Below are 22,360 nucleotides of genomic sequence, written 5' to 3' on the forward strand. Positions count from 1 at the left end.
CTTTTCACAATATTTTCCATGCTTCTTTAACTCTCAGGACTACATGTGACATAATGTATGTACTTCTCTGTTTCAGTTTTCTAATTCTCATTTCAACTATATTGAAGTTACTGCTTAACCTGTTGGTTGATTTTTTTAAAAATCCTCACCAGAGGATACATTTTTATTGATTTGAGAGAGAGAGAGAAACATAAATATGCAACAGAAGTATCAGTTGGTTAAATGTGAGAAACATTGTTTGGTTGCTTCCCATTAATTGGTTGTGCCTGACCAGGCCTCAAACCCACAGCTACACAAAAAACATAATATTTAAGTATTTGAAAAACAAATATTTAAAATCACTAGTAATCCAAGAAGTACTGACGGAAGTACCCATACAGTGCCATTTTTTATATCAAACAAGAGGCCCAGTGCACGAAATTCATGCATTGCAGGGGGGAGACCCTTCAGCCCAGCCTGCACCCTCTCGTAATCAGGGACCCCTCAGGGGATTTCCAACTGCCAGTTTAGGCCAGATCCCTGCAGTTGGGCATCCCTCTCGCAACCTGGGACCGCTTGCTCCTAAACCTTCACCTGCATGCCTGCTCAGTGCGCATCATAGCAACCAGTCATTCTGTTCATTCCAGTCATTCCATCATAATGGTCGCTTAGACTTTTATATATATAGATTAGGAAAAGAAGGGAGGGAGGGAGGGAGGAGTGGAGGGAGAGAGGTTGGAAGGAGGAGAGGGAGGAAGGAAACGGAATTTGAAATCCCCAAAGTACAGGCATTCAAGAATCCAGATACTTTCATATCTCTTACTGGCAAGAATGTTAATTGCTATAACTCTTATGCAGAGCAATTTGGCAATATGTATCCAAGTTATTAAAATATTTATATTTGTGACACATAAATTTCACTTCTAAACTTTTCGAAAAGATTAAAGATATATGCAGACATTTAGCTACAAGAGTGGTCATTACTTTACTTTATAGAAAATGAAACACAATAATAACCATCCGGTGTGAATGAATCGATATTATGCCTTCTGTGTATGTGTTTTTGCATGCGAGATTGGCAAAAACTATATTTTTTGGTGTGCTGCAGAATGTTAGTAGTTAGTTTATATGTGCCATGAGATGAAAAAGATTGAAAGTCACTGTTCAAGAGACTAAAACTGCAGTCATATATTTGAATTGTCACCTGGTTCTGGCTCCAGAATAGGGAAGCAGATCCATTTAATTTGGCATCTTCTTTAAAAAATTGTCAACAAATTCTCCCTTTAAAGCCCTGTCCCAAAGTACAGTTCCTAAACTTTTCTGAGGTTCTCTCACTTCATCCTTTTCATCCCTTGGATTATCTTTATTCAATCCAATTTCCAGTTTCAAAAACTGTATTGACGTTTTTTATCTGTTGTTGTTTTCTTTCTTGTTTTTTTCCTGCTAGTGTTATAATTTAAAAAAAATATATATATATATATATATAATTGAAATGGTATTTTAGGAAAGAGTGGAGATGAATCCATGTTTTACCTGCTATGCCTAACTAAAAAATCTCATTTTATAATATTATGGTCACCTATTTAAGAATATGACATTTTCTCTATTGGTTCAAGGCATAGTTTAAATTTCCTAATTTAAGTTTAATGGTTTCCTTCATAAAGATTCAGTGAACCTCTCATTAAATTGCATTCCAAAATATGCAGTTTTTCCTTGTTATTTGGAATGAAATTTCTTACTTCATTATATTTCTAGCTAGTTATCTACTTGGTGATATTACTTTAGTATATTTAACTTATATCTGCAAAACTTAGTAAACTCATTAGTTTTATTTTTTCTTCACTGATTCTTTTAGATTTCATTACATACAACTATTTTGTCCGAATAATATTTTGCCTCTTCATATATTAATTTATTATTTATTTCTGTTGTGCATTTGTGAAAAATATTTGACATCATCCTATCTAATAAAAGAGTAATATGCAAATTGACCATACCTCCACTACACCCACAAGCCACGCCCATCATCCAATCAGGAGCAAGTATGCAAATTGACCCAACCAAGATGGCTGTGGCCATGGAGCCAAGCTCCCGCAGCCCTGGCCTCCGCTCAAGGCTACAAAGTTTCAATTATAGAAGATAAATAAATCCCAACAAAAATGGCAGCATCCACGGAGCTGGAGAGAGCAGGAGGCTTGAGTTGCCCCCGGCGATGGAGGAAGCCAAGCTCCCGCAGCCCTGGCCTCCCCTCAAGGCTACAAAGTTTCAATTATATAAGATAAATAAATCTCAGATACCAAGGCCTCCACTTGGGTCACTGGGGTGCGTGGCCAGCCTGCAAACCACCACAGGTCCCTCGCCCAGACCGTTCCATGCCCCAAGGGAACCTCCACCCTGATCCGGGACACCCTTCAGGGCAAACCAACTGGCCCCCACCCGTGCACCAGGCCTCTATCCTATCTAATAAAAGAGTAATATGCAAATTGACCATCACTCCAACACACAAGATGGCTGCCCCCATGTGGACACAAGATGGCCACCACAAGATGGCCAGCAGGGGAGGGCAGTTGGGAGGGACCAGGCCTGCAAGGGAGGGCAGTTGGGGGCAATCAAGCCTGCAGGGGAGGGCAGTTAGGGGTGACCAGGCCGGCAGAGGAGGGAAGTTGGGAGCTACTGGTCCTGCAGGGAAGGGTAGTTGGGGAGGACCCAGGCCTGCAGGGGAGAGCAGTTGGGGGTACCAGGCCTGCAGGGGAGGCCAGTTAGGGGCAATCAGGCTGGCATGGGAGCAGTTAGGCATCAATCAGGCTGGCAGGGGAGTGGTAAGGGGGTGATCAGGCTGGCAGGCAGAAGCAGTTAGGGGCAATCAGGAAGGCAGGCAGGCGAGCAGTTGGGAGCCAGCAATCCTGGATTGTGAGAGGGATGTCCGACTGCCCGTTTAGGCCTGATCGGTAGGATTGGGCCTAAATGGGCATTTGGACATCCCTTGAGGGGTCCCAGATTGGAGAGGGTGCAGGCTGGGCTGAGGGACACCCCACCTCCCCCTGCATGAATTTCGTGCACCGGGCCTCTAGTTTAAAATAATGTTGATAACTAATATCCTTATTTTACCCCTCAGTTTGGAGGGAATACTTCTAGTAGGGTTCTATTATTGGGTATAATATTGATTTCTATTTTTAAATAGTTCATTATTTAAAAAATATATTTTAGGAGAGGCTCAAAAACTGCGATGACATATTCAAAGGATGCAGATGCTAGCTTTAAGGAGGCTCCCTCTGTACAAATTTGGAACAGTTGAACTCTTAAAATAACTAATGAAAGAAATGGATTCTATCATAATGAATTAAAAAGAGTAATCCATGAGTCCAAGAAAATAAGGTAGAAGAATTAGTGAGGAAAGGGGGTGATGAGACTGTGCTGCTTTAAAGAATGCCAGCTAATAAATGTAGAAAAAGTAGAAATAGAAAACCACCTTTGTTTACAATTGTAATAACTGATTTAGGCAACAGTCACCAATTGCTGCTAAAATTATTGGGTAAAGGACTGTTTGAAAGCAGGATATTTACATGGTCTTAGAGTATCACCTCACAGATTAGTAATTAATGAGAAAGGAAAAGGTACCTTTAAAATGGAGAAATCTGCCAGATACCATCATAACTAAATGACTAAACTTCCCAATACTGCTAAAGGACAGTTTGGCATTATGTGGCTTCTAATATGATGCACTTCAGAAGGAAAAGGTGTCAGTTTTATTATATTGGTACCAATAATGTTTAACCTATATCTAATCATGCAGAATTAGACACATTTGAATTGAATAACTAGACTTTTCCAAAATGTCAGTGATATGAAAAACTAATCAACACTGGAGAATTGTTCTAGGTGAAAGGAGAATGAAGATTGATTGGATCCTAATTAAAAAAAAAAAAAAAAAAAAACCCCAGCAAAATGATTAAGGATGCTTTGGGCACAAAAACCATTGTGGATTGAATATTATATCACACTAGAGGCCCAGTGTACAAATTCATGGACAGGTGGGGTCCCTTGGCCTGGCCTTACCTGCCAGCTCATCGGTCTCCAGCCCACTGTCTGCGTCAGTCCCACACAGCACGAAGTAGTGGGTGAAGTGGCAGGCAGCTGGGGAGAGGCTTGAGCCCTGGCTGGGCGCTGGGCCACTCCTGCTCATCCTGGCTCCACTGCTGCTATCCCCGCTGGCTCAGGCGCGCAGGGGGAGGGTCCACGGGAGAGGCTCCTGCCACCACAGCTGTGCTCACCAGCCATGAGCCTTGAGTCTGGCGCCCTGTTTTTCATCTGAGCGGCGCTCCTGCTGTGGGAGCGCACTGACCACCAGGGGGCAACTCCTGCGTTGAGCATCTGCCCCCTGGTGGTCAGTGTGTGTCATAGCTTCTGGCCGGTCATCTGGTTGCTCAGGTTTTTATATATATAGATTAAATATCAATGTTAAGTGTCTTGAATGTGATAATACTTACATTATCACAGTTGTGTAGAGAATATCGTTGTGTACAATTAACTCTTAAATGGTTCAGCAAAAATGTGTGTTTACATATGTGTGTGTATATATATATGTATATCTATATAAATAAGTGTACATATATGTACACACATGCAGATACACACACACACACACACATAAGTACATACCCATGAAACTGGGTAAAAGTGTTCAATGATTGGGAGGGATTACTGGTACTTTCTTTAAGTTTAAAAATTTTCAAAAATGTTGGAAACTTGAAACACATTATTGTAACTTTGATCTATAACATCATAAAATTTAAATTTAGCTATTTTATATCTATAATTATATCTCCTTTGCAGTAATTCTGTAATAATATCTTATTCTTCATTATTTTTTTCAGCCTATATAAGAAATTGTGTGTTTATGTTTGTGTGTGTGCATGTGTTTGTGTACACATACACATTTGTGAGAGCCGTTTATGTCTCTACTGAAATCCTGTTCCCCAAGGAAACTCCTCAGCATGTGTTATTTTTTATTGGAGGTTCTGCTCTGTCATAAATATCCTAAACTAAAATGTTCGTTTCTTCTTTAAAAAATGGTACCATTTATTAGCCGTTCTTGAAATGTTATCCTAAATTGGCCTAATCTTTATACCAGATATTTTCAACTTGGTGCAAAATGAATGTCTTTATGAATTATTCACATATTGTAGAATAAAATAAGCATGAGAAATTATCACATGAGCCTTTTTGCAGTTCATGATTACCAATACATAATAAAAAATAGTCTGATGTACAATTTCTTCTTTTAATAAATTAACAATTTTTAAATGCTTATCATTGAGTCTAAATCCCATCACAGTCTGTTTATGGATTGTCAGTCTCATTGGTCTAGTGTAGTGTTGAACTTGGAAAAAAAGTCTTTCAATCCGATTTAGAAATCCTACAAGGCCCAGTTCTGCCACTAACTAGCTCTAACTAAAGCTCAGGTATTTTGTTTGGTTATTAAAGTGTGTGGGTCTGTTTGGTAATCTAAAAGTTTCATTAGACCAGATATGTAGGTAACAACCATCAATTTAACAATCTACTCTAGCATAGAGTTAGTTGGCTATGTTCCCTTTATCGTGTGGTATCTGCAACTGTTCACTCTCAAACTAAAGAGCTTGCTCGTTTTATCACACAAATTCTCTTGAACACGTGAGGTGACATTGGGGTTGAGTAATAGGTGGTATGACTTGCAGATTCTTTATACTTATAATAATTCATTCAATGTTCTCATGATTGATGCTTCCCTTTTACACATAAAGTTCAACTCTTAGATAATGGCAGGTACATTTTATTTCACCTGGGAATCTTACCTGTGGAAAACTTTCTTGTGTATAGTACCTAATCTCAAATTTGTACTATTGATATTTTTGGCATTTGCTGTTAACTGTTAATCTCCAGTTAAAATATAGTTGACATCCCCAGTTTTTGTCAGAGGATAGAGGGGCTTAAAGTGACATGCGTTATGGAACCTTTCAGAAGAATGAAAGTAGCCTCAATTCACCTTACTCTGTTGGAATGGCTACTTTTCAGTATGAAAGGGGCTGCTAGGAAGAGCAGATCAGGATGGTGGAACTGGGTTAATAAATGATGATTGTCCATCTCGTTGCTTTTGTACCCCATTTTTCCTCTCTGTGAATAACCTGCAGATGACTATATAGCATATGGTAACTACAACACAACACACAATTTTGATTCTTTTCTACTTTTTAAACTATTTGGTTATTACAAAGTAATGTTTGTTTTCCTTTTAGAAAATATAGAAGAAGAAAAAAATCACATGAAACTACATCACACAGAGGTATCATTTTGGTATTCATTCTCCTAGATCTTTCTCTTGAGGGATTTTTATTTTTATTTATTAAATTTAGAGAGAGAGGAAGGGGAAGGAAGGAATGGCGGGAGGGTGGGAAGGGGGAAGAGAGAGGGAAAGAGAGAAAGAGAGAGACTTTTTAAAATATATTTTTATTGATTTCAGAAAGAAATGGAGAGGGAGAGAGAGATAGAAACATCAATGATGAGAGAGAACCATTGGCTGTCTCCTGCATGCCCTACACTGGGGATTGAGCCCACAACCTGAGCATGTGCCCCAACCAGGAATTGAACAGTAACCTCCTGGCTCATAGGTAGATATATACTCAACCACTGAGCCAGAATGGATGGGTGCGAAATGCATTTTTTAAGATACCATTTTATATATAGCATATATTCTCTTCCAAACATTTTCAAATCCAATTCATTGCTTAGTATAATTACCAGTAATTCTTAGTGTTTCTCTCTCACATTGGTGTTTCTCTCTCCCTCTCCCTTCCATATGGAAACTTAATAGATATTATGGACTATTGGTTGAATCAAAAAGTTGGCTACAAATATGCCACATTTTCTGGAGTGTCAATTTTTGAGAAAATAGTTCACCTAATCTAGTGGTCGGCAAACCATGGCTCGCGAGCCACATGCGGCTCTTTGGCCCCTTGAGTGTGGCTCTTCCACAAAATACCACGTACCCTAATTAAGTCAATAACAATGTACCTACCTATATAGTTTAAGCTTAAAAAATTTGGCTCTCAAAAGAAATTTCAATTGTTGTACTGTTGATATTTGGCTCTATTGACAAATGAGTTTGCCGACCACTGACCTAATCAATAAATTAAAACATGCACACATACAAATTAAAAATAGGGAAGATATAATATTAAGAGCTGAGACTAATGAAGATAATAAAATGACAATTTACATCTAAGAGACTTGTTTTTCCACTTAGTATTTATACTACATTCATTGGCTGTTTCTTGTATGTGCCCTGACTGGAGGTTGAACCCACAGCCTTGGCATATTGGGAGGATGCTCTAACCCACTGAGCTACCTGGTCAGGGCAGGATTTTCATTTTTTAAATGAGATCTATTGTATATGCCATTTTGTTACCTAAAATTATTTTATTAACAATATATTATGGACATCTTTTCCAGGTTATTTTATTTTCTTCTGCACTATTATTTCATGTTGCTGTATAATATTATGTAATTGCTCCGTGTCTTATTTAAATAGCTTCCTCTTGTTTATTTAAAAAATTTTTATTACACTAGTACTCTGATGACATGGATGAAATAAATAATTGGGCACAATTTCTTTTGAATGAAAAACACAATAGCTAGATCAAAGAGGATGGGAATTTTTAAAATTTTGATACATATTGCTCGACTACTTTTTTAAAGTACTTTATATTAAAAAATAGCTTAATATAATATTTAGAGAAAACCAGTAAGGAAGATGGTTGGTTTAAATATTGTCTGAGAACTTTAGATAACCTCTTAGCAAGCTGTTAACTTGTTGCTTAATGGTCATGGTCTGCAGGTAAGAATAAGTTAGTTACTACCTGATATCATTAGGAATAATATTAAGAATTTCCAATATAAATCAAAGGTACTATCTATGTAATAGCAGACAACACTTTACCATTATAAAAGCTTTGATCTTCGTAGGATACGATTTGGTTAATGTAGTTTTCTCTTTTTTCCCCCCCAAATGGGGATTTTTTTAAGATTCTTACCCAGGATATGTTTCCACTGATTGGTTGATTGAGAGAGAGAGAGAGAGAGAGAGAGAGGAAGAGAGAGAAAGAGAGAGAGAAGGAGAGAGAGAGAGGTGAGAAAAACATTGATCGGTTGCCTCCCATACACACCCTGACCAAGGATCAAACCCGCAACCTAGGTATATACCCAGACAAAAAATTGAACCTTTCAACTCTTGGTATATGGGACAACATTCCAACCAACTGAACAACCTGGTCGGGGTCCAAGTGGGGATATTTTTATTGCCTATTCTAAATGACAAAAATAATTTGTTACTTTCAAAAAATCTAAAAGTACACAAATACAAAAAAGTAAAAATTACTATCTGTAATCATATTACTTAGATATCTCTGTTAAGTTATATATGTACTAGAGGCCCGGTGCATGGAAATTTGTGCATTTGGGGTGGGGGGGTCCCTCAGCTCGGTCTGCGCCCTCTTGCAGTCCAGGACCCCTTGGGGGATGTCCACCTGCCAGCTTAGGCCCACTCCCTGGGGGATTGGGCCTAAGCTGGCAGTCAGACATTCCTCTGGCAGCCCAGGAGCCCTCGGGGAATGTCTGACTGTGGCTTAGGCCCGCTCCCCCGGGGCAGGCCTAAGCCGCAGTTAGATATCCTTAGTTCTGCAGAGGAGGCAGGAGAGGCTCCCGCCACCTCTGCTGCGCGCGCAGCCATCAGCCTGGCTTGTGGCTGAGCGGAGCTCCTCCTGTGGGAGTGTACTGACCACCAGGGGGCAGCTCCTGCATTGAGCGTCTGCCCCCTGGTGGTCAGTATGCGTCATAGGAACCGGTTGTTGCTGGTCGTTCTGCCGTTAGGGTCAATTTGCATATTACCCTTTTATTATATAGGATACATATAAATATATGAAATTATACACATTAATTTTTAAAATTTATATAAGTGAGATCATACTAATAATGTTGTGCAAGTTGATTTTTTTAAAAAATATCAAGCCCAGCTGGTGTTGCTTAGTGGTTAAGCATCAACTCATGAAGCAGGAGGTCGATATGCCTTAATAGTTCATTCAATGCCTTGATTGCGGGCTTGATCCCCAGTAGGGAGTGTGGGGTGTTCAGTAGGCAGCCAATCAATGATTCTCATTATTGATGTTTCTCTCTCTGACTCAATAAAAACATATATATATATATATATATATATACACCAACATATACATCTTCCCATATTATTACATGTAGATTTGCTTTTTTACTTTTTAATTCCTACATGATATTACATGGAATGAACATACTACATTTTAGTAAATAAATTCCTTATTGATAATTATTTAGATTATCCTTTTCTAATCAATTACAGATAGCAGGTGCATTTATTTTCTTGGACAGACATTTATGTTTTATTATTTCCATAAAATAAGTAGACGTGCAGCATGGAATTATTATTGGTAGAGAGTAATGATAAGACTCTGAGCTCTGGTATTAGAGCTTGAATTCCAACCTCCCCCACGAACATGCTATGTACCCTTGGCAAGCTAATTGACCTTCCTATAAAATTGATGTGAATTTAGAAGCCACATTATAGAATTATTGAGAATTCTATATCTGCTCTTAATGAGGAAATGCATGTCAGTCACTATGTACCTATTGCACCTGGCATATAATAAGTAATAAAATACTTCTGTTCTTAAATTTTCTTTAGAAAATTTTCTGTTTGTTTCTTTTGTTCATTTTCCCCCCTGAATAGTTTATTTTTATTGACTTGTAGGAGAATTTTTTATTTTAAGGCTATTGTTTCTTTTGTTACTTATAACAATTTTTAAAATTTTATTATTTTTTTAGTTTGTTTTATCTCTTCCTGAATTTAACATTTACACTTTTGTTTAGTCAAGTGTGTCAGTCTTTTTTTGTTATGATCTTGTGTCATGCTAAGCAAGGAAATTTCTGCCACAGAATTATAAAATTATCTTCTTGAATTCTCTTAGGGATTGCATCATTTTTATTTTCTACATTAAAATATTTGCATCCTCTTTTACAAAAAGTGGGACTAGTACTGTTCCTCTTCTACTATCCCAACGGACATATTGATAATGCAAGGATCCTTTTAAAGTTACCACCATGATTGAGAAAGCACTACTGGTATTCAGTGGTCAGGAGCCAGGGATGTCTGCCAGACTCTTTTAGTACACAGAACTTGCTTCTCTCAACAAAGAATTCCTGAGTTCTACTTGACTTTGCAATGCCCTAGCAGATCTCAGTAACAGTCTGAAACTAATCATCTCCAAAGTATAAATAAAAATGACAATGAATTTAACCCATTGCTTTTCAGATTAACTGAGTTTAAAAATAACAACACCTGAGTTCTTGAAGAAATTCTAAATTTCATGTACCAGGGGGAATTTGTAGATTAGTAAGCTTTTTTGCTTTATTTTTTATTGCTTCTTTTCCATGGTAGTATATTCTTGTTTTATTGGCATAATAACCTCTCAAATGTAATTGAAAACAACATTAGAAATTTTCTATCACCTCTCCTGTTTCTTTCATTATTTCTCTTCACTGGATGCCATTTCACCTTGGTCTTTTCTTTTGAACTGCTGATTCTCTTTTGATATCCAATAATCCTTATTTGTGTAGGTACTGTTGCCACACTGGAGTCACTTCAGGAAGGTCTGGCTTCAGGGGTTTCCTGGCAAGAGCAGACTAGGAAAAATGGAATTTTTATTACTGCATATAATAAACTTGTAGAACAGAAGGTCAGTACTTTTCATATATAGCAATGGTTAGATAGGTCTTATTATTTTATAGTAGAGGCCCAATGCACAAAATTTGTGCATGGGTAGGGTCTCTAGGCCTGGCCATCGATCAGGGCTGATCTGTGGGGCAACTGGCGGGGCGATCGGGGCGGGGGGCCCCCACTGGCACCAGCCTTGGCTGTCCTGGGCTATGCAGACTGGAGACAGCTCCTGTGTTGAGCACCTCCCCCCTGGTAGTCAGTGCACATCATGGCGACCGGTTGTTCCACAGCACCTTGAAAGAAACTGTGGGCCGTGAGGCTGTGGTGGGCACAGGGTCAGATCTCAGCCCATCCTCCGCACCCCTGCCCGGCCCCTCCCACCGCGGCCTTCAGTCCCTTGTCTGCTGGCAGCCCCACTCCCACCACCACTGCTCCCACACGCTGACAGCGCCAGCCCCACTCGCACCTGCTGATAGCACAGAGCGATTGGGGCCGGCGCCATCAGAGGGTGCGAGTGGGGCCGGTGCCAACAGTGCATGCGAGCGGTGGCTGCTGCCCTGATTGCCCCTCAGGAGCAGGGGGAGGTAGAGAAGCCCTCACCAGCGATCTGAGCCGGCAGCTGCCGCTCACACCTGCTGATGGCACCGAGCGATTGGGACCAGTGCCAGGCACCAGCAGCAGGTGCGAGCAGCAGTGCCAGCTGTGGGTGCAAGCAGGGCCTGTGCTGGCAGTGGGTGCAAGCAATGGCTCTGGTGCCGGCAGTGGGTGCGAGTGGGACCATCTCTGGCAGTGGGTGCGAGATGCAGCTGCTGGCCCTGATCGCCCCTCAGGAGCAGAGGGAGGTCGAGAAGCCCTGAGGGGCAATCAGGGCTGGCAGCCTCTGCTCGTACGCACTGATGGTGCTAAGCAATCAGGGCCGGCGCCAGGCGCTGGCAGCTGGTGTGAGCGGCAGCTCTGGCATAGGCAGTGAATGCGAGTGGGGCCGGAACCAGCAGCAGGTGTGAGCGCAGGGCAGGACCATGGCGCGCAGGAGCAAAGAATTTTCAGCAACTACCAGAAGCTCTCCCCGATGACAGCGACTGGTGCCCCACGTTGGTCTGGCACCCCTGCTCACCTGCTCCACCATCCCGCCATGGCCGACACCCACCTTGTTCCGCACATGCCTCCTCATGGTCAGCGCTCTCGTCATAGCAATCAGTTGTTCGGTTGTTCTGCCGTTCGGTTTATTTGCATATTAGCTTTTTATTATATAGGATAATATAGGTAAGATAATATGCTTTGAGTTTATAGCCGTGTGGTGAATGTTCTTTTAAGAATAGTAACTAAAAGAGTTGGAAAACAGCCCTGGCTGGTGTGGCTCAGTGGGTTAGAGCATCGTCCGATGCACCAAAGAGTTGTGATTCAGTTCCTGGTCAGGACACATACCTAGGTTGTGGGTTTGATCCCCAGTCAGGGTTCATATGATAGGCAGCCAAAAAATGTTTCTCTCTCCCTTTTATGTCCTCTTTCTCTAAAATCAATTTTTTTAAAAGAAAAAAGAAAAGATATAGCTAAGAAATAATTTTTCATAAGTAAAATTTCTCAGGGTTTTTTTTTGTGTTTTTTTAATAATTACCTACAAGAGAGGCTTTCAAAAGGCATTTCTAGCCTGGCAGGTATGACTGTATGGTTGAGCATGGACTCATGTGCCAGGAAGTCGCTGGTTCCATTTCAGGTCAGGGCTCATGCCTGGTTTTCTGGCTCAATCTCCAGCAGGGGGCATGCAGGAAGCTGCTGATCTATGTTGATGCTTCTCTCTCATTGATGTTTTTCTCTCTCTCTCTCTCTCTCTCTCTCTCTCTCTCTCTCTCTCTCTCTCTCAAATAAATAAAAACATATATGTGTATTCATATATATGTATGTTTTAAAGGCATTTCTAGAATATGAAAGCATCTTTGAAGATTATATTGAAAAGGTACATAAATATAGTCATGAGCTTCTTAATGACAAGGATACTTCTGAGAAATAAGTTGTTAGGCAGTTTGTGGGTGCAAATATCATAGAATGCACTTAACAAGCCTAGAAGGTATTGCCTACTACACACAGTGCCTAGGTGGTATAGCCTATTGCTCCTAGGCTTCAAGCCTATACAGCTTGCTACTATACAAAACAAGCACAAGAGAAAATAATGCAATCAAGAGATCAAGTAGACATTATTTGTATGAGGCAACCGCCATTTTACACTGCATACTGTTTTACAGTATACTTTTTTATAAGTATAAATATTCTACTCTAATGTAATGGTATAAAGGATAGTATAGCAAATACATAAACCAGTAACAGTCATTTATTACTATTATCAAATATTATGTACTGTACATAATTATGTGTGCTAGGTTTGCTTACACCAGTATCACCACATGAAGAATGCATTGCACTACAATGTTTCAATGGCTAGGATGCCATTAGATAATAGGAATTTTTCAGCTGCATTATAATCTTATGGGACCACTGTTGTATATGTAATCCAACATTGACTGAAACATCGTTCTCTGGTGCATGACTGTAGCTTTTACAGAATTTCAATAACAAATTCATAAATAGATTTCTTATGGCTATTTATTCTTTGCTTTTTTAGTTACAAAATCGAGTTTCTATATAGTCCAAGTTTGTAACCTTTGGGGGAATTATGTTTTACCTAACCATAGAACTTAATACTTAGAATGGAAAAATTACATCACTTTCAGGTAATTTCCTAAATATTACTTCCTAAAGTTTGACATTCCTTAGAAGAAGCTGAATAGAAACCAGTGGTACATAGTTGCCAGGTTAGGATATATAGCCATACATTTTTGAAAGTGCGATGGACAAAGGGTAAAGTTATGTATAGACTAGAGGCCCAGTGCACAAAATTTGTGCACTGGGGGTGGGGTCCCCAGCCTGGCCTGTGCCCTCTCACAGTGTGGGAGCCCTGCGATCAATTGCCTCAAAGAGGTAGGCCCTGCCACCCTCCGGGGCTCCTTGATGGATTTCCCCAAAAAGGTAGGCTGGAGCCGGGGGTCCCACCTCTGCGCTGCTCAAAGCTGTGGACCCCCGGCCTTGCCGCATGGAGCTGCGGGACCCCCAATCCTCGCCGCGCAGAGCCGCGGGCCCGGCCTCCGTGCTGTGCACTCAAAGTCAAGCTCCCACCCACCCGCATGCGCACGAAGCCCTGCCCACCTGTGCGTGTCCGCTGCTCATGCAGCCTCCTGGTGATTGCTCATTGCGGTGTGAGGGTATCACTGCGTAGGGCGTAATGACCACATAGGCTTTTATTAATAGGATAGAGAGCCTAACTAGCACACAGACCTGGATGGAAAAGAATTCACCTCCGTACATAAAAGAACACCCATATGTAAACCATCTCTACTGCCACTGCCGCCATCATCATCATCATCATCACCATGTTTATTTAGTCTTTACTCCAGCACATAGGCATGGTCTATGTACTTTAAATGGATTACCTCATTTAATTCTCATATGAACCCAATAAGGTAAATACCATTAACCCTTTTTGGCACAGAGAATCTAAGTAACTTGATAATGGTCTCATGGCTAGAAAGAAAAGCCATTCAGATTGAAATAAAAATCATGCTTGCAGCATGCTGCATCTTTAGTAAAATTAGTTTTGTAACTGCTCCAATGCACAAGAAAAAAATGTCGACTGATTCTTGGGAAATCTTCACCATAAAGCATAATGCACCATAAAGGAGATCTGCTTATTACTAGAGTAGGCATTACCAATATTCCACTATATCCCTGGAAGAATGCTCACCATTGAATACCCAGCATTTATCTACTGCCAAGCTCATAGTACTCAGTAAATAATCACAGAGAATGAGCAAACCTCTGTGATAATAGTCTCGTGAATTGACCAAAACTATGGATGATATAGTCATTCTACCAAATGAATTAGTTTCAAAATGTGCCCACAAATTGCAAAAATGAATTAATTTTCCATATTAAACTATTGCTATAAATCTATTGTATTTTTAAGAGAAGTTGTTAAAAATTAGTTATTTTCACTTTGCAATGATTAATTAAACTATTATATCTGATAATAGTACTAGACCTGTTCTTGCTTAGTCTTGATCAAAGTTGGGAACACACGACAAAAAGGAATTTAACCTTTTCATTCTCTTTCACAAAGGGGTCATTTCCTGGGTCACTTAATATAGATTTCATTTCAAGTCATTTATATAAGGTGAAAAGATTATATTACATTATTTTAACAGCTTTATGGAGATATAACTTATACCATATAAATCATTCATTTAAAGTGTACAATGCAGCCGAAGCCGGTTTGGCTCAGTGGATAGAGCGTCGGCCTGCGGACTGGAAGGTCCCAGGTTCGATTCCGGTCAAGGGCATATACCTTGGTTGCGGGCACATCCCCAGTAGGGGATGTGCAGGAGGCAGCTGGTCAATGTTTCTCATCGATGTTTCTAGCTCTCTATCCCTCTCCCTTCCTCCCTGTAAAAATCAATAAAAAAATATATAAAAAAAAATAAAGTGTACAATGCGGTGATTTTTTTAATATATTCAGAGAGTTGTTTAACAATGAACACAATCTAGAATCAGTATTTTGTATTTTTGAATCCACGTCATATAGGGACAGCAATAACTAAAATATTCTTCAGTTACATTAACAGCTCTTCTGCTTTCTGTTAAACAGTGCTTCTCTTTCTAGTTGTGTGAACTTGGGCTACTTTAACTTCTATGCACCTGAGTTTCCTCATCTGCAAAACTGGGTTTGATTGATTTTTAGTACCTACCCTATAGGGTATTTTAAAGACTGAACTATTCATAAAAAAGGATTTAGAATAGCAATTGCCCTCATAAGCACTAATATATATTAGTTGTTATTAAGAACATGCATAATTTGTTCATGAATTTATCTCAATACATTTTTACATGAATATACTCATTTTAGAAGGCATTTCTTTAAGGAAATAATGTATTTTATTCAAAACTTTATTTAAATCTTTTATGTGTTGTTGTTGTTTTTTTCCCCCTGATGATAGACTCTTAGTAGAAGGATATTCAGGCAAACTTGTCTAACGCTACATATATATCTAGCACCTAAAAAGTCAGGTAGTGTAGGATTCAGAACCCCTTGTTCAATTTTTGGAAAGTTTTAAAGTTAGTTTGGTTTGTATCTGTGCCTTGCCTGTTCCTACAGATAAATTCAGTTCTTCAGATCATATTTCTTTTAAGAACCTATGTACCATGTCTGTAAAAAATCTTGTGAGACATCTTCCTGGTTTTAATATTTAGTTAGCTAGGCTACTTCCATAGAGAACATGAATGAACAGCTATGAAAAGCAACATAACTTGCCATGAGGGACTAGATTCATTAAGGGTATCAAAGAACTAAATTTCTAGGCCTTTTATTTCAGAGTAAAACAATTATTTTGTATTCTGATAATTCCTCTAGGCATAAATTGAAAGAACACAGATGTAATGTTTTCTTATTTCTTGTTATTTTGAGCTAGACATATAGATGAGAAGTTTCAAAATGAAATTCTTTGTATTTCTTTGGAGTCAACTATGAGAACATGCTTCAGAATGTTAAATTCCTTATGAACAACCATTTCATATTATTTACTCTCATCTTATAAAATTTGAATACCAGTTTGAAATTGTTCTTTAGCTGCCTAGAAAAAATCTAGAATTAACTAACTTCCTCACTTTTGATAGTAAATTAATTTTAGCACAAGCAACCGTTTGAATACAGTTCCTCATACGGAGGTAAAGTAATATAAATACCCAGAGCACTGAAAATAGTTATATCAAAGCTCTGATTAAAGCAGTTCCCTTTCTCTATAGACCATCACTAACTTTATTGCCTCCTAACATAGTTTTCTAGTTGTTTAGCACAAAAAAGGCTTTGAAGCAGTACTTGAATATAGAGATTTATAAAGTATTTGGATAGGAAAGAGACAACCTCCATTTAAACAGGGACCTTGAAAATGAAAATTACAAAATGATATGATTAGTAAAATTATTCTTTACCTTTCTATTTAGGAATGCACATTTGGACTGTTTATGATATATTTTAGAATGTTTTTCTTCAAAAATTGGTTGTTTTTAAGTTTAAAATTTTAAGAGGTAAATGTCATTTACTTAGAAAATTAGTTATGACAAACACTTTGTTTCCTAAAAATTACAAAAATGAGGTATTTTACTCTCTTAATTTTTCCTCAGGATAGCTTGATGAAAATAACATTTATCCTTACCTATTTGTTAGTTTGACAGTCTTTTGCCTGTAATCAGTAAACTGTGTTATGTTAGACTTAAAATGTGAGGTAAATGGTCAATAATTATGTTAAGTGCATTAGATATGAAAGTAGCCTTTGTTGTATGGAGTTCATTCTTGGCTATTTTCATCACATTTAAGACTATGTTTTATTATTCTACTAGAGGCCTGATGCATGAAATTCATGCAAGAATAGGCCTTCCTTCCCCTGGCTGCCGGCACCGCCTTCCCTCTGGCACCCAGAACCTGGGCTTCCTTCTGGCCACCTTCAGCCACCCGGGACCTGGGCTTCCCTCGCAGCCCCGCTTGGTCCAGGAGGATGTCATGAAGGATGTCCATCTAATTAGCATATTACGCTTTTATTATTATAGATGTTCCTTAAAGAATATAGGTGAATGTGAGAGGCCATACATGAGCCAAATGAATTTCTCAAAGGCAGTGACACTAAGGGTAGACAAATGGACGTGGTCAGTGGGTAGTAGTATGTGGTGTAATAGCTAAAAATGTACAACTTTGTGCTCTCATTAAATGCTGTTCTTTTCCCTAGCTTTTTTTACCTCTAATTCTAATGTGTGGGTTTTTGGTGTTTTGTTTTGTTTTTGAAGTCTTTCTCCTATATATCAAATATACAGGCACATAATAAGTATCCTACCTAATAAAGTAGTAATATGCAAATTGACCGCACCTTCGCTATGCCCAAGCCACGCCCAACAGCCAAAGCCACACCCACCAGCCAATCAGGGCGAGTATGCAAATTACCCAACAAAGATGGCGGTTAATTTGCATGCGCTGAGAGAGGGAGGAGTGAAGACTGAAGACAACTTAAAAGGAAGAGGGAGGAAAAGCGGAAAAGCAAGGTGGCTGCCAGAGGGAAAGCCTGGGCGGGGCGGAGCGGGGTGGAATGGGGCGGAGCGGGGCGGGCGGCAATGGCGAGCGGGTGCAGGCACGGTGGCCGCAAAGGCAGCGGCAGCGGCAGTGGCAGCACATGCAGCCGCAACAGCCGCTTTCAGGATTTTCCTGCAAATGGGCTACTAGTTTATTAAATATTTGTAGAAACTTATAGTGGTAAACGTTTTTCAAAGTTTTAAGTTAGGAGTATCAACTAAATAGACTTATTGTGTTTTAGGAAAATGCCTGTAATGTGAATTGACTTGGGGATATTAGAAACAGAATTTAGAAAGCTAGTGTAATCCAAATGAGAGATATATACAAGTTATAGGATTTTAAAAAGGGGAACAATGTTAGAAACACTGTAAGTATAAATTCAATATTGTTTGATTACTGGAAACTGCCTAGATTGGGGACCTTGTAAACTGGATAGGAGGACTCTGAGGTGATTCTGAGGTTTCAAGCACAGAAATTTATGATTCATTAACCAAGATGTAAAACAATAGTCAAAATAGGAGTGAGAATGAACAAGTGGGTTGTGTTTTGATTATGTTCATTGTGTGTTGACTATGTGATATCCACTTAGAAATGTCCACCAGACAACTGGTAATAAACTATTTCCAATTTTACTTTTCTACTTTTCAGATGTGAAAGGTGAGGCCTAAGAAACATACAGAAATGAGCTGACTGCATTAAATATCAGGGGTGGGGAACCTTTTTTCTGCCAAAGGCCATTTGGATATTTATAACATCATTCTCGGGCCATATAAAATTATCAACTTAAAAATTAGCATGCTACATGTGGTCAGACATTTAATTAACTCACCCCTAATGCCTTGGCAGAGCCAGACTAAATGATTTTGAGGGCCTTATATAGCCTGGGGCCCAGATGTTCCCACCCCTTAAATGATAGTCTCCAAGACAGGTATCTATCTGTCCTAGAAGAAGGCTGCTGAGAATTGAAATGTGGGGTAACATATATAAAATTTGGCAACAGAAGGGAATCCAGTGAGGAAATTGGATAGAACACTTTGTAAAGTAGGAACTCAAGAGTGAAGCCAGCAAAACCAAAGACATTTCACTTTAGTAATGGCAGTTAACACAAATGTCCATAGTGATCTTTTTTAAAGAAAGTTTAATTTAAAAAGTAATGTATTAGGTTATTTTTAAAAATTACTTAAAGAGATTAAGAAGGTAAAAAGTGAAAAAAAATTCCCCTCTCTACACCGCATTTTTTCCTGAAGTATTAGATGTTAAATTTCTTCATCTTTTGAATTATTTTTCTTGCATATGCAAGCATTACTGTATTTCTACTAGCTCAAATACAAAATTTGTCACCTTTTAATATTTCTGATATTAGGCTGTGTCTTAGCAATTGATCTGTATGTTTAAGTTAATGGATTTTCTCCAAAAAGACTGGTATTAAATGAATACCATATGAAAATAAATATAAATAAAAAAATATGTTACATACACAATTATAATCTATCAAATCAAGAAAATGTAGTTATCTAAATATTAGAAATGTATAGCATGTATTTAAAGCAAATGTGTATTAATACATATCATTCCTCTTTTATATAAAGGTGGGATTAGGAATATATATGTCTGTATGTGTGTGTAGTTAGAACATGCTTTTTAAATTTAAGAGGTTTTTGAAATATAGAAGTTTAAAAGTATATTTCATCAATTCTAAGAGGTACTTTTTCTTATTTTAATATCTCTGAATCCAGGTTATATGTTACCATTTCTAGCATATAGACTCGATGAAAATATAGTAATTTTTTCTCTTGGCTGCATATTATTCCATAGTATGATTCTTTTATAATTTTTAATAATAAATACTTACAATGTGCCTGTATATTTGATTAAGGCTTTTTGTTATTGTTCAGTATGATTTGTGGTTTTTATTTTATTTTAAGCTTTTCACTATTACCCCAAATTACTTAATTAATTAACATTCTTTTTCTACTAAGTGTTGTGTTTATTTCATGTTAAATTAGTGCTAATAAGCTATATTGCTACTTTGCATACATTATAAAAATATAATCATGGTTAACATTCTTAAAATTTTCTAATCTACTCTCCATATTGCAGATGACCTTTCTGATCAGGTCCTCTCTCTAAAAGGTAAAAGTGATCAGGACAAACATAATATAGTATGTAAATTCTTATGATATTCCCTCTGCTTGAAATATCCTTCTCAAATTTTTGTTTCCCATTCTGACTTCAGGACTCAGCTTTGGTGTCATTGTGGAAGACTAACTTCAAGGTCAAAGGCGTCTCCAGCCTAGCCCAATAGCCCCCTTTGCTTAACTTCTTTCAACATTTATCATATTGTACTGCAGATGCCTTATTTATTTTTCTCTCTCTTTTAGTAGGCTTTTTAAAAATCTAGGCCTTTGTAACTAGTACAATGAGTAGCTGTCACTTAATAGGTCAGTCAATATTGAAAGAATAAATAATGCTGTGAAGGGTCTTAAAAATGTTTCGAAATATCTTTATAAATTTACTATAAAAAATGTTTTCTATGCTTAAAAGGAAAATAAAAAGAAGTTTACAGAGCTGTTAGACTAGCTTAGAAGGAAATGAAAAATATGTTGGTATTACAGATACATACCTTTTTCTGTTTTTAGCCATCTTAAGAGGAAGCACCAAAATAAAAATGTATTCCAGAGATCTGTTATATACCCAGCCATGACATTGAGAAATATAGGTTAAGAAGTAGGTACTTTTATAAAGGAAAAAGTTACTAAGGGTTTGGATGAAGGAATATAACTGTATTATTAGGTGGCTAAATATAACCTTTTGTATGTGATAACTAGAGTGTTTACTTTATCTCTCACTATATATAGTGAGTGCTTTCTGCCAGGTGCTTCCTTCCCATGCTCCACACACACCAAAAGGCAAAAACAAACAAAGCAATCCTTTATACTTACCTTTCTCAGAGTGAGGTATTGCATGAATTATAGCATTAAGAGGAGGCCTCTAACTGGGCTATTTTAATAATAGGAACAATAATAATACCATCTTTTTCCCCTAACTGTTTATATATAAACAGCATTGATAATCTCTTATCCAACATGACTACATGATGGATAGTAGTCACGTGTACAGCACATTCCTTACTCAAAAAAGCATGTCAGAATGACTTAATTGAAAGAGATGAGAAAATATAATTTTGAGAGAATATAATTTATAATATAAAGGTAATATTGGGTAATCCTGAAATTTAAAATAAGTCAAAAAAGTTTTGCAAACTTTGGTACTTAATTATTAGTAATATATTACTGCCACACCTTAGTTGAGAAACTGAAATTGTACTTTAAAAAAAAAATCTAAATATTTCTTTACATACATATAATACATACAATACATATATTATTGAATCTTACAATAGCCCTGTGTTTTTGGTAGAAAAGGTCCTGAAGGACAATGACAAATTGGTGTCCAAGGTCACACATTAATTAGAGCAGGAGCAGACACTAAGTCCAAGTTTCTTGCTTTAAGGACCCTTTTCCTTTCAAACCACATTGCTATGTAAAGGACTAAAAATACGAATCATCACACAAAAAAGTAATGTATAAATTTTTATATGTATGTGCGTACACACACATATACTAGTATTGCACATATTATCAGTGATTTGCTTTTTAAATGTCTGGAAACTGTACCACCAGCAGCAGTATTTAAAGCTTCACTTCCACCTCTCTTAGAACAATATTAATTAAAATTAATGGATTTCATGTGCATAATATTTGCAATTATCCTTATTTATTACACTAACACAATTTTCTATATTTTTTAAGGAAGAAATCTGGCATCTGAATGTTTCTATCAGCACAAATAAGATTTAGCATAAAGTTTTGATCTCTCAAGAGTCACAAAATTTATTTTAGGCTAGTAATTTCAGATTGCTTTTTGTCGTTTTTATAAGGATCTCCAAAATGCCTTTATCATCCAACCCCAATTTTAAACATCTCACACTCCAAGAGAGTTACAAGCAGCAAAGAACTGTTAGCAATCCTGAACAAGAAAATGGAACACAAGCTGTGGCTGAAGGAACTTAACCAAAACAGTGACTCAGACCATAGTTTTATGTCTAAAAAAGCAGGCTCAGTGGAAATGCTACTGATACATCGTACAAAGAAGGTATATTCAAAATATCACTGAATATTAAGAAAAAGGAATTTTTTGTTGGTAATAAGTTTTAAAAACATGGTAATTGGTGAAAATGTTGAAAATTTGGGAAAGAATTTATTAGTTCTACATCTACTTAGCTTTTTTGTAGCTGAAAACTACAAATATTGATAATTCAGACATTATAAATACGTTTTACTATATAATTGAATAGGCAAGTTCACAATTTAGTGTTCATTTTTAATTGTTAAATGATATGGGACTTCAATTGTTTTTAACTTTCTGAACTAATTTACATCTAT

General features: G+C 37.8%; 1 long non-coding RNA gene across 2 annotated transcripts in view; it reads left to right on the forward strand.

Annotated features, from left to right (window-relative positions):
* LOC114230499 (uncharacterized) overlaps nucleotides 1-22,360 on the forward strand; it is a 120,602-nt gene that overhangs the window by 9,829 nt on the left and 88,413 nt on the right. Inside the window, exon 1 of one of the 2 annotated variants that reach the window (XR_008557561.1) lies at nucleotides 6,250-6,298. The exons of the other annotated variant lie outside the window; for it this stretch is intronic. This is a non-coding gene — a long non-coding RNA (uncharacterized LOC114230499). Of the gene's footprint in view, nucleotides 1-6,249; nucleotides 6,299-22,360 lie in introns of those variants that run through there. 2 annotated transcript variants of the gene reach the window in all.

The sequence above is a fragment of the Eptesicus fuscus genome, chromosome 11 (genome assembly GCF_027574615.1).
Source record: "Eptesicus fuscus isolate TK198812 chromosome 11, DD_ASM_mEF_20220401, whole genome shotgun sequence".
NCBI classification, from domain to species: Eukaryota; Metazoa; Chordata; class Mammalia; order Chiroptera; family Vespertilionidae; genus Eptesicus; species Eptesicus fuscus.